The sequence below is a fragment of the Crocuta crocuta genome, unplaced genomic scaffold, assembly GCF_008692635.1.
Source record: "Crocuta crocuta isolate KB4526 unplaced genomic scaffold, BGI_CrCroc_1.0 scaffold70, whole genome shotgun sequence".
Lineage (NCBI taxonomy): Eukaryota > Metazoa > Chordata > Mammalia > Carnivora > Hyaenidae > Crocuta > Crocuta crocuta.
Window position 1 is genome coordinate 8,197,998 of NW_027528417.1, and position 10,754 is coordinate 8,208,751.

A 10,754-nucleotide genomic window follows, 5' to 3' on the forward strand; every position below is an offset into this window, starting at 1 on the left:
TTAACAGTAAAATTAACAGCTCAGGAAACAGATGTTAGCAAGGATATGGTGAAAGGGGAACACTTTTGCACTGCTGGTGGGAATGCAAACTGGTGGAGCCACTCTGGAAAATAATATGGAGGTTCCTCAAAAAATTAAAAATAGAACTACCCTATGACCCAGAAATTGCACTATTAGGTGTTTATCCAAAGGATACAAAAATGTTGATTCGAAGGGGCACATGCACCCCAATGTTTATAGCAGCGCTATCAACAATAGCCAAAGTATGGAAAGAGCCCAAATATCCATCGACTGATGAATGGACAAAGAAGATGTGATATATATATGTATGTATGTATATGTGTGTGTGTGTGTGTGTGTGTACAAACCATAAGAGGCAAACCATAAAAGACTCTTACATACAGAGAACAAACTGAGGGTTGCTGAAGGGGTGTGGGTGGGGGATGGGCTAAAGGAGGAAGGAGCATTGAGGAGGACACTGGTTGGAATGAGCACTGAGTGTTATGTGTAAGTGATCGATCACTAAATTCTATTTCTAAAAAAACACATATTTTGATTAAAATAAATAAATAAAATTTAATGAAGTTGCAGGCAATGATGTTAAACAAGAGAAATAAATAAAATGTATTTTTAAAAAAAGCAAGTCCATTTAAAATTTTAATAAGTATTTTCAGATTATATCCCAAAAGTATTGCAGCCATTAATTCCCACCATCATGTGCACTCATGTGATGGCAAAAATTAAGAAATCTGATGATACGACCTGCAGGAGAGTATGTCCATTAATTGGATCTCTTATACTTTGTTGGTAGAAATGCAAATTATTACAACCATTTGGACAAGTAGCTTAGCACTATCAAGTTGCTCATTCATATACCTTATGATTCAACAACTTTTATACAAATACATAAGAAAAGCGTGTATTTACATTTTCCATCTATACCAGGATGCTCCACCAGCATCATTTATATCAGCAAAACGGTACATTATCCCCAACCCACAAATGCCCTTTGTCAGAATATTGAATATACAAATTGTGGTATTGCCACACAATGGCAGTAAAAATGGATGAATTATAGTCATTATATATTATATTACTATGTTACTACAGCATAGTCATTGTATGTTATATTACTACATTACTATAACATCGTATGTGCATATTATATACTCCATATACATGCATAAAATACTGAGTGAAAAGAAGACCCAGGAGAATATTGTTTACTACTTTTAGAAACAACTGTACATATACTAAAAATAAACAAAATTGGACATATAATAAAACTTCAAGAAAAAGAAGGCAGTGATAGGCAAGCGGTCGCCTTAGGTGGAGGGAGGGAGGAGGAGCAGACAGAGAAGGAACACACAGGCACATACACTGTTGATGGCTCTGGGTCTTTGAAGTGGTTCATCAGTGTTGATTATATCATAAATAGATGATAATTAATTAATTATCTCACCAACTAATTAGAAGAGGGCCGTTTGTGAGAGTGTGCCAGGAACCAAAGCTAAGACAAGAAAAAGAAGACAGAGAAAAATAAACAAGTACCAAGGAATGAGAGATGAGACTTCAGCACTGGCGGACCAGGTTTCTGTGATGACATCAGGATCCTCAGCCTCCTGGGCTTGGATCAGGGTCCTTGTGAAGAACACTGACACATTCAATAGAGTCCCTGCGAGAAACCGAGGTCATTTTGTAAAGACAAACGCCATGGATGGCAGTCACGGCCATTCTCTTTGTGTATTGATGTCATCCGGGTCTGTCGTCTTGAAGGTCTGGGCATGATTGGTTTCTTATCTACTGTGTTTTATGCTTGGGAGAAAATACTGTCTGGAAACTTTTATCGGGCCTTGGAGTGATGCACCCTTTGGTTGAAGTGAATCAACACCACTCAACCCCATGCTAAATCCCAAACGAAAGCCACACACTTTCATTTGGGATTCAGCATGAGGCTGCCCAGAGCAGGTGAGCTGCCTGGACTGCTCTCTTGCTGCGTAAAAGATATACTCACTGCTATCACTTCTCTGCCATCCCAACCAGCTAGAAACACCTGCAGGCCCAGGAAGGGCAGGGATGGAAGAGCAGAGCAGATTGGAATAGGGAAGTCTGCCATCAAGATGAATTATCAGGGATTCTTCCAGTTGGGTCCAGCTTGGCTTTACTACAGAGTCATCTGATCCCTCCTGAAGGGCTCCTGCACTAAAACAATTACCTTCCCCTCCTGAACTGGTGTGGTCGCCCATCCTCTTCGATAAGAAGGGACTCAGTCGCTTCTTGTGGTCGGGACCTGGTTAGGTGGGTCAAGGGGAGAGCATAAACTTTCCATTCGCTTCTATATCCTGGGGCTTGAAATGAGGTAGCCTGGAGGAGCGGTGCAGATTGGATGATGACAGATGAAATACTCGCTCTCTCCAGCAGGATGAGAAGATGGCAAGCTGTTATTGTTATTATTTTTGATTTACAAAAAGAGTAAGTCATAAAGCCCCAGGGCCACTTAGCTAATGGACACATAATTGAGCGGGTGCTCTCTAATGCATCATGTTACGAGCATTACAGCCAGCTCTCTGCTCCCCTCCCTAGCCGTGGTCTGACTGAACAGTTGCGGCCAAAACCAATACAATCCGAACTGACCCAAAACAGCCCAGGATGTTCGTACCAAGCATTGGCCCACCTTCAGACCTGTGCTGTGTCCCCTGGGCCCTCAGTACTGTTTATACCAGTGAATCTGAATTTGTTAATGATAGGAAGAAAATTAGCTGCTCCAGAAGACACAACTCTGTTGATAGTCATTTCCGTGACCTGTGGTCACTGCAGGGATTGCAAATATAGGGACCCATCCACCCAACCTTACTCTTCTTCCTTTCAATAAATAAGACCCAGCGACATGGGTTTACTTGGTCTGCAAAGAATCTTTCTGCTTTGCTAATAGGCTCTGTCTGCAAAGGCTGGATTCTCCTTCCCAACTTCCTGTCTTGAAATTCTGCTCCTTCTTCAAGCCCCAAGTCAAATGCTGTCTTCTCTGTAGAAGCTTCCTTGTTTTTCCTGGTTGGAATTAAATTCTTCTCCTGCACTTGCCCCTCTTGTGGCATCCAAACTATATACCGTGTGCTGGGGTCATGCACAGCTCTGCCTTTCCTGTGTGCTGCTAAGTCCCTTGAGGGCAAGGAATAAGGTTATGAGAGATTAAGACACATGAAGTGTTAGCAGAGGTAGCGCATGGCAGGGGCTAACGGAAGGTTAATGCCCTCTTTCTCTGCACAAGGCCTTGAAACAACATAGGCCTTCAGGTTTTAGTTGGATGTGCATGGAGCTGAGAAAAAGACAAAACGACAAGCAAGCCAACACAATAAGAAACAGAATAACAGTTTTGCAAGACTTCGGAATTATTGGTTTTGAGCGGGGAAAGATAGGGAATAAGGCCAATTTTATTACGCTTTGGAGGGGGCTGTTCCAGATTTAGCTGCACCGAGTACAGGAAACAAATCGGATTGTGTGGCTTGCGTGTGTTGGTTTTGAATATTTGAGACGGATGTCACTGGTCCTCATCCAGCCTCTGGGGGATCTGAGCGACAGGTACAGTCGTGAGGATAAAAGAAGGTGGCTCTGCCTGTAATCACGATGTACCCCATACAGGTGGGTTTCCCGCTTGGCCCCCGGTGAGAGAGGGAGTCATCATTTAGACTTGAAATATTTTGTCATATGGAATTTTAATGGTCACATTTATAATAATGGGATTTGGCCTCCAATCTAGCGGAGCAATTAAAATATTTTACTGTAAAGGACAATTGGCTACAATTATTTTTGTTTAGTCCTTAGAATAATCTGGATCTTATTGTTTATCTTTAGATAAAACAATGTAGGGGGGAATGAGCTCCGCCCACCTCGGGCAGGATTCATAATAGTGGCTGTCCCCACCATACCATCCCCATCAGCACCATTTAAGGACCACCTATTCGTTGCCACTATCTGTAAGCCACACAAGAACCCAGCAAAATAAGGAATATTTCCTCCATTTTAAGATAAAAAACATGGAGGCCCAAAAAGGATTTGTGATTTTAGCTGAAGGCCGAAGCTAGGACTCTAAATCAGATCCATCAGCCTTTGAAGCTCGTCTTGATCCTGCTCACCTCCCGCCCCAGAGCTTCTCCCTCTGTGGACTCAGGATGACTTTTGGGGGGAGCATGTGGCAGTGCTCAGGGTTACTAAACCCAAGAGAGGCACAACTTGCAGTAAGTGCATCTGGAGATCTTGCTGGAGAGTTTATGGTGGGCTGGGGGTACTCCGATCTGAAAGACCCTTCTGATCACTTGACGTAATGAAAAGATTTCCCTCTCCCCACCCCACCCCCCAAATTTGGGTCATTAAACAGCAAATCAGGGGGCACCTGGGTGGTCCATTCACTTAAGTGTCCACCTCTTGATTTCAGTTCAGGTCACAATCTCACAGTTTGTGGGTTGAGTCCTGCATAGAGCTCCTCACTGACAGTGCGAAGCCTGCTTGGGATTCTCTCCCTCCCTCTCTCTCTGCCCTCCCCCCCCCACATTCTCTCTCTCTTTCTCTCAAAATAAATAAACTTAAAAACATTTTAAGGCAAATCAGGACAATGTACAATGTCCCCTATAGTTTGAGCCCTGGTTTCCTTTTAAAGCCTATACAATTGCTCTGAGATGTAGTGGCAAGTCACTTAGACTGTGAGCTCAAAGCTCTTTACCTCTTTTTTTTCTTATTTGAGAGAGAGAGAGAGAGAGAGCATGAGCAGGAGAGAGCGGCAGAGGGAGAGAGAGACGGAATCTTAAGCAGGCTCCACACTCGACACAGAGCCCAACACAGGCCTGGATTCCACAACCCTGGGATCATGACCTGGAACCAAAATCAAGAGTCAGAAACTCAACCAACTGAGCCAACCAGGTGCCCCTCAAAGCTGTTTATCTTGAACAAGTGACATAGTGTCTCTGAGCTTTAATTCCCTTAAATGAGGCTAATAAAATTCCTTTTTCAGAAGGATATCTTTGTTGAAGGGTAGGGCCTACACCAAGACATAGAACACACTGAGCGTTCCACAAATGAGTTTATGGATTCATTGAGTAAATGAGCATAATGATACCCCTCAGATGGCTGGTGTAAATATTGAGTGATACGAAGACCAAAGGACCATGTTAATGTAACGCACTAGCTGTGTATATGGGTTATTATGGGCGACTTTACAGAGAGAGGCTCCTCAGTGTCCTGCACAGGGTAGAAAATGCTGGAGAGCAGGGAAGTGGGAAGGCCGGCCTGAGCTCAGCACCTCCAAGGACAGAGGAGATGAGAAAAGGCAGCCCCGTCCCTCGGGAGGTGCAAGTCCCCAACGCCTCACTTCAGGTGAAGACTCCAAGCAGTTGCCTCACTTTACAGGAGCAGAAGGGCAAGAGGCTGTAACCTATTTAAATAACCCAGATCTTCCATCAGGAGGGACACAAAAGTAGTTAGGCCTCCGCTCACATCCGTCAGTCCAAGAAGCACCACCTGAGTGCTCACTCAGGCAACGCGGGCCATTCAGTGGGAGAGGGTGATGGATGGGTGTAATATGCCTCAGTCGCTCGGGCTGGGCCTTTATCACATTAGCTCCCACACCCTGAAGCATGATGCATTGATTCAATTCACTTCACTCTCTGATGTGAGGACAGGGAGGGGATCCTAAGGAAGGACCCAGGGGTGGGGGGTTTGGACTGTGGCCACCTCCCCCCCCACACGCACACACACAGCTCACCTGGCACCAGACGACCACAGGCAAGTGGGCTTTTCAACAAAACTAGACCATCCCTTAGCCTCGTAGGACCCATTTGTTCTATTTAAGATGTGACGGGTGAGGCAGTTGGGCATAAGTAGCATCACAGGCTTCTGGAACCTGCTCGTTTTTTGTTTGAAACGTGTTGGCTTTCCTGCTTCTGGCTAGTTTTGTCTTGGAGTTTTGAAGTCATTAAAATCTGTTTATTTATGACTTTCAAAATCTTTGGCTCATGCAGACAAAAGGAAGTGGGATTATTGGAGAGAACATTCGATTAGGAGCTCAGAGACCAAACTAGCTCTGTGATCTTGGGCAATCTCACCCTTTCAACAAACACTAAAGCTCCTCATTATGTGCAGGGGATCCTACCAGATGCCATGAAAGATGCCAAGATGTTCAGAAAGCCTCTGCTCCAGGGTACCTACAGCCCCTTCCTCTGTCTCATTTTCTTTATCTGAAAATTGAAAAACACGGGATATGCCCCCACTTCCTCCAACGTGTTACAGTTAGAACTAAGCACGAAAGCCTGGAGCACGGCACCTGGCACACAGAAGGTATTCAGTGCATCTGACTGTGACCTTGACAGTGACTTTACTCTTCTGTCCGCAAGTACAGAGTGTCTCATGAACCAAAGTGTCATCAAGATGTGACTGTTAGCTTTCTGTTTTTATTTAAAAGCAAAGTGCGAGTTATAACCCTTCCTGCTTATCCAAGGATATGAAATTTAAGAACCAAACAGATAAAATTCAACCTGTAAGTCTGAGGAAGCTGGCAATGCGGGCAAGTGCAGAACAGACCTGCCTGCTAGATTATTCTGCTCTCATGCCATTAAAAATATACAGTGAAGTGAAAGCAGAGTCTACAGAAAAAGTGAAGAAGTGTAGTCTTGAATTATGCTTCGGCGGGGGGGAATGTAGGTCACAGAAAGACCTCTGAAAAAAATCACTACCTCCTGCCAACTTCATTTCACGATCTGGGAAGGAAGGGAGGGGACTGAGGAGGCCACTCAGCGAGCGCCGGGGGGGTGGGCAGCAGCTCCGTGACTCGTCAAGGTGGAAGGATAGACTTCGAGTCCTCGGAGCCCAGGGTCAAGGCTCTGGGATCAGGTTGAAAACCGCTCACAGAAATGGCTTCGCGGCCAGTCCCAGTTGCCTATCAGGTGTGAGTGAGAATCTCAGCAGGATCCTCTGACAAGAAAGGGGAACTCGCTGCCACGGCTTGTTTGGCATCAGATTAAAGGGCAAAGCTCAAGAAAATGGCTTCTTCCCATATAAATCCCTGTTATCCTTTTATGAGCTGAGTCCTCGGAGATTGTCCTAGTTGACCCCTCCTGCCTGAACACCACGGGTCAGCTCAAGAGGCTGAGGGCCACCACGGCAGAGCCACTGAGGGGGAAGCATCAATCTGACCTCAAACAATGGACAGCCCAGGTGTCAGGGAGGGTTTGGAGCTGTCAGAGGGCAGGAGGAGGAGGAGGCTGTGTTTGTTCACATCTGAACACAGCTCTGTCTCTTCAGCCTCACGGACAGGGTGCTGTAGGCCTCTGAACAGCAAGCAGAGGCTGGAGACCAGAGCAACAGGTTGTTGAGGGAGAGGGCCAGGGCTCAGCTGGGACAGGGTCCCTGTCAGACATGAGCACTTGCTTCGCTTACAGTCAGGGCTGCAGGAGCAATGGATTCAGAAACTTCCATCTCCAGGGGCGCCTGGGTGGCTTAGTCGGTTGAGCGTCCGACTTTCGCTTAGGTCATGATCTCGCGGTTCGTGGGTTCGAGCCCCGCGTCGGGCTCTGTGCTGACTGCCAGCTCAGAGCCTGGAGCCTGTTTCAGTCTGTGACTCCCTCTCTCTCTGACCCTCCCCTGCTCACGCTGTCTCTCTCTCTCTCTCTCCTAGAAATAAATAAAATATTTAAAAAAAAAAAAAAGAAACTTCCATCCCCTTCTTTCCAAGCTTCTCCATCCATCCAAGGTGATGACCGATCCTGAGACGCAGTCTGCCTGGACCCAGTGGGGACTCTCAACATGGCTCCCGTGAGAAGGTGGAGAAGCTGATTACAGCCAAGGGACAGGGTAGGAGTGAGGGCCTACCTGTGCAGGGGGAGGCATGGCAGTGGCATGAATAGAATGGCAGCAAAGTTTATCACCCAAACCGGTGATAATTGTCCCAGGACGACAGATGTCAGCTGAGGCTTTTGGGGGCCGTCATGGGTGCTGTGGTCTGCCACCCAGATTCCTCCCATCTGGGCTGGGACAGTCCTCTCTCCACTGCTGATGGCTCCAGCTTGCCCTCACTGAGGAAAGTTCAGGTCGCTTCCCCAGGGATAACACTCAGCAAAGACCGGCTGCTATAGGGGCACAAAGACCTGGCCCCTTGGATTCAATGTGGAACAAATCTGAAAGGCCACTCCAGCCCCAGAGCTCCCCGCGGGATTGGTGGAGGCCTTTGCTGTGACTGTGTTGCCCTTCGCCTTCCCCCTCTGCCTGATCTGCTTCCCTCATCCCTCGCAGTGTTCTTGCTGAAAGAATTCCCCTGAAAACCCACCCACGACTCTCCATCTCTGAAAGTTTCTTGGGGAACCCACCTAAGACAGCCATGCCACAATGTGTGCAAGGAAGCCGACTCTAAAATGAGGCTGTGGGCCCAGTGGGTGGAGGAAGGGCAGCCCTTGGCACGCTGTCAACGTTCTGCTGTAAGACTTTGACTGGTGGTAAAATGGAATGGAGGTCTGGTGGAAGGCTGCCCTAATAGAGGAAATATCTCAGGTGTTTAAGAGGCCGGAGAAGTTATCTTTATAAGGACTGGGGAATCAGATGGCTGTCCCAAAGGGCCATGAGTGTGCCGGAGAAAGACAGGCAAAGTCTGAGGGGGACTAATGGCCATTTCAGTGATGATTAGGCAAAGTAGGAGAGTTGGCATGTAAAGAAATTTCATCTCTGCATTTGCAGGGTAGGCAAAGTTCAGGATCAGGCTCAGAGCTTAGTCTCAAGGGTAACTGAACTCCAGGGAGGACGGAATCCTCGACCTAGGCAAGTCTCCAATGCCGACATTGTCAATGCTTGGAAAAGAGTGAGGACCTGAAACTTGACGTAGGGCTATCTGGGCCAACACCCTTGAGAATCATGAGAAATGTCTTGAACCTTCTAGGTCTGCAATATGGCTAATATGTTGCATTATAATCAAAGAAGCCCGGAAAAAATTGAAGGGGAAAGTCCTAAACTGCCCGGCACCCAGTGGAGGAAGGGATCCAAGGGCTAGGGCACACTAGGGAGGCATATGTTATGTAAAGCCAGAAAGCCACCACCAGCCAAGCATGTTCCATGAGAGAGCCTGGGAGAGCCTCCATCTGCTTAGGCGGTAGGAATGGCGATGGGGTACCAGCATCATTGAGAAGCTCCGTGCTCCCACCAGGCCGGGGCTGAGGGTAGGAGACACGGTACAGAACGGAGCTCCCTGGTAGCAATGGGAACAAGAAGCCCTGGTAGAACAGACAGCACCTGAAAAGTGAGGCCAGAAGCAGCACGATGGTACAATTACCTTAAGGAACAGCAACAATGGGCTGCAGTCAAGAGGCTTAACTCCAGAGCCGCGGAGGTACAGCTAGTAGAATACAGCTGTTTTCGCGGCAGGATGGGGTGGCAAACAAGGATATTAACCACGCTACACCACAACCACCACAAAATTAAAGACGAATGAGCAGGTGGCTGAAGGCAGCTGTCCCGATTAAAAAGCTTCAGTCCTAGCTCGGAGCCGCATCAGACAGAGTGTGGAAAGTTTACGATTACAGGTCAGATCGCTAAGGTGACCCACCTTGAAATTACAAAAATAAAAGGGCAGCGAATGCGGGATGACAGATGGAAGAGACGGAAAGAGGAGGGAAGTTTTAATATCCTTATCTGCCACAGTGAGAAGAGAGGAGATAGTCCCCATAGTGATAGAACAAGAAACAGAAGCTCAAATATTTTAGTTAAATTTACTAGGAGAGTACTGAATCTAGTGCTATAGATACATTGGGAGGGGGCGGTGGGGCGAGAAGGGGGGTAAGTGACCTCCATCTCCATCTGTCAAGGCAACAAACAATGTCCAAAGTTAATGATTGAAGAATTAATCATATAAGCTGTTGAGTTAGAGGCATTGGAGGTAGCCACTAGGAAATGAACTAAAAACAATGGCTCCCCTCCCCCAACCAAAGCGGTGACTTTGGGTTGTCCCGGGGTAGAAAGAGATGGAGTAGAGACTTGGCCTTGTTGCTTTTCTTTCATAAGCTCTTATGCACTCTTATTTTTAATCAAGTGCATGTATCCTTTTGGTGCATTTTAAAATAGTGGTAGAAAGAGATGAAGCAGAAACCTTTGTATTGTCCAGCCATGAATGCTCAGCCCTGTAAGCAAAAGTGGAATGATCACGTGGAATCTGTCATTTGTTAAACTGTCTTCTGTGAGAGTGAATGAACTAAAAAGGGCTGGAGAGAGAACTATGAAGCACCTGGCTTCAAGTTCAAAAAGAGAGGGCGGTTTAGAATCGGAGTGTCCTCGCCACCGGAAGCACTGGGTGCCACACAGGCACTCCCGCAAGTCTGCTCTGGGGGCGTGAAGACCAGAGAGCAGCTGTGCGAAGGCAGTCGGCCCTGGAAAGGAAGGCCTAGCACGTGATGGGGTCAAGGGGAACACCTTGCCATCCAGAGGCCATGATTTCTGCAAAAAAGAGACAGGAGCCGTTCAAGTTTTAGCACGGTCCTGCCTCAGTCTTTGGGGACCGCGTCAGTGATGAAACAGGAGGCACGGACTCAAGGCGGGAGGTCCTGGCTGGGCAGGGATCCTTCTTCCTTGTTATCCATGCAGGTTGTGTGACACCAGCCCCACCCCCCCCCAGCAGCTTCAACGAGCCTCAGTTTCCCCATCTGTGAAATAAGGTAAATAAAACCCCCTCCCAGAGTAGCCTCGGGGTCAGTGAGAACAAAAGCACAGTGCACAGTATCTTGCCCACTATG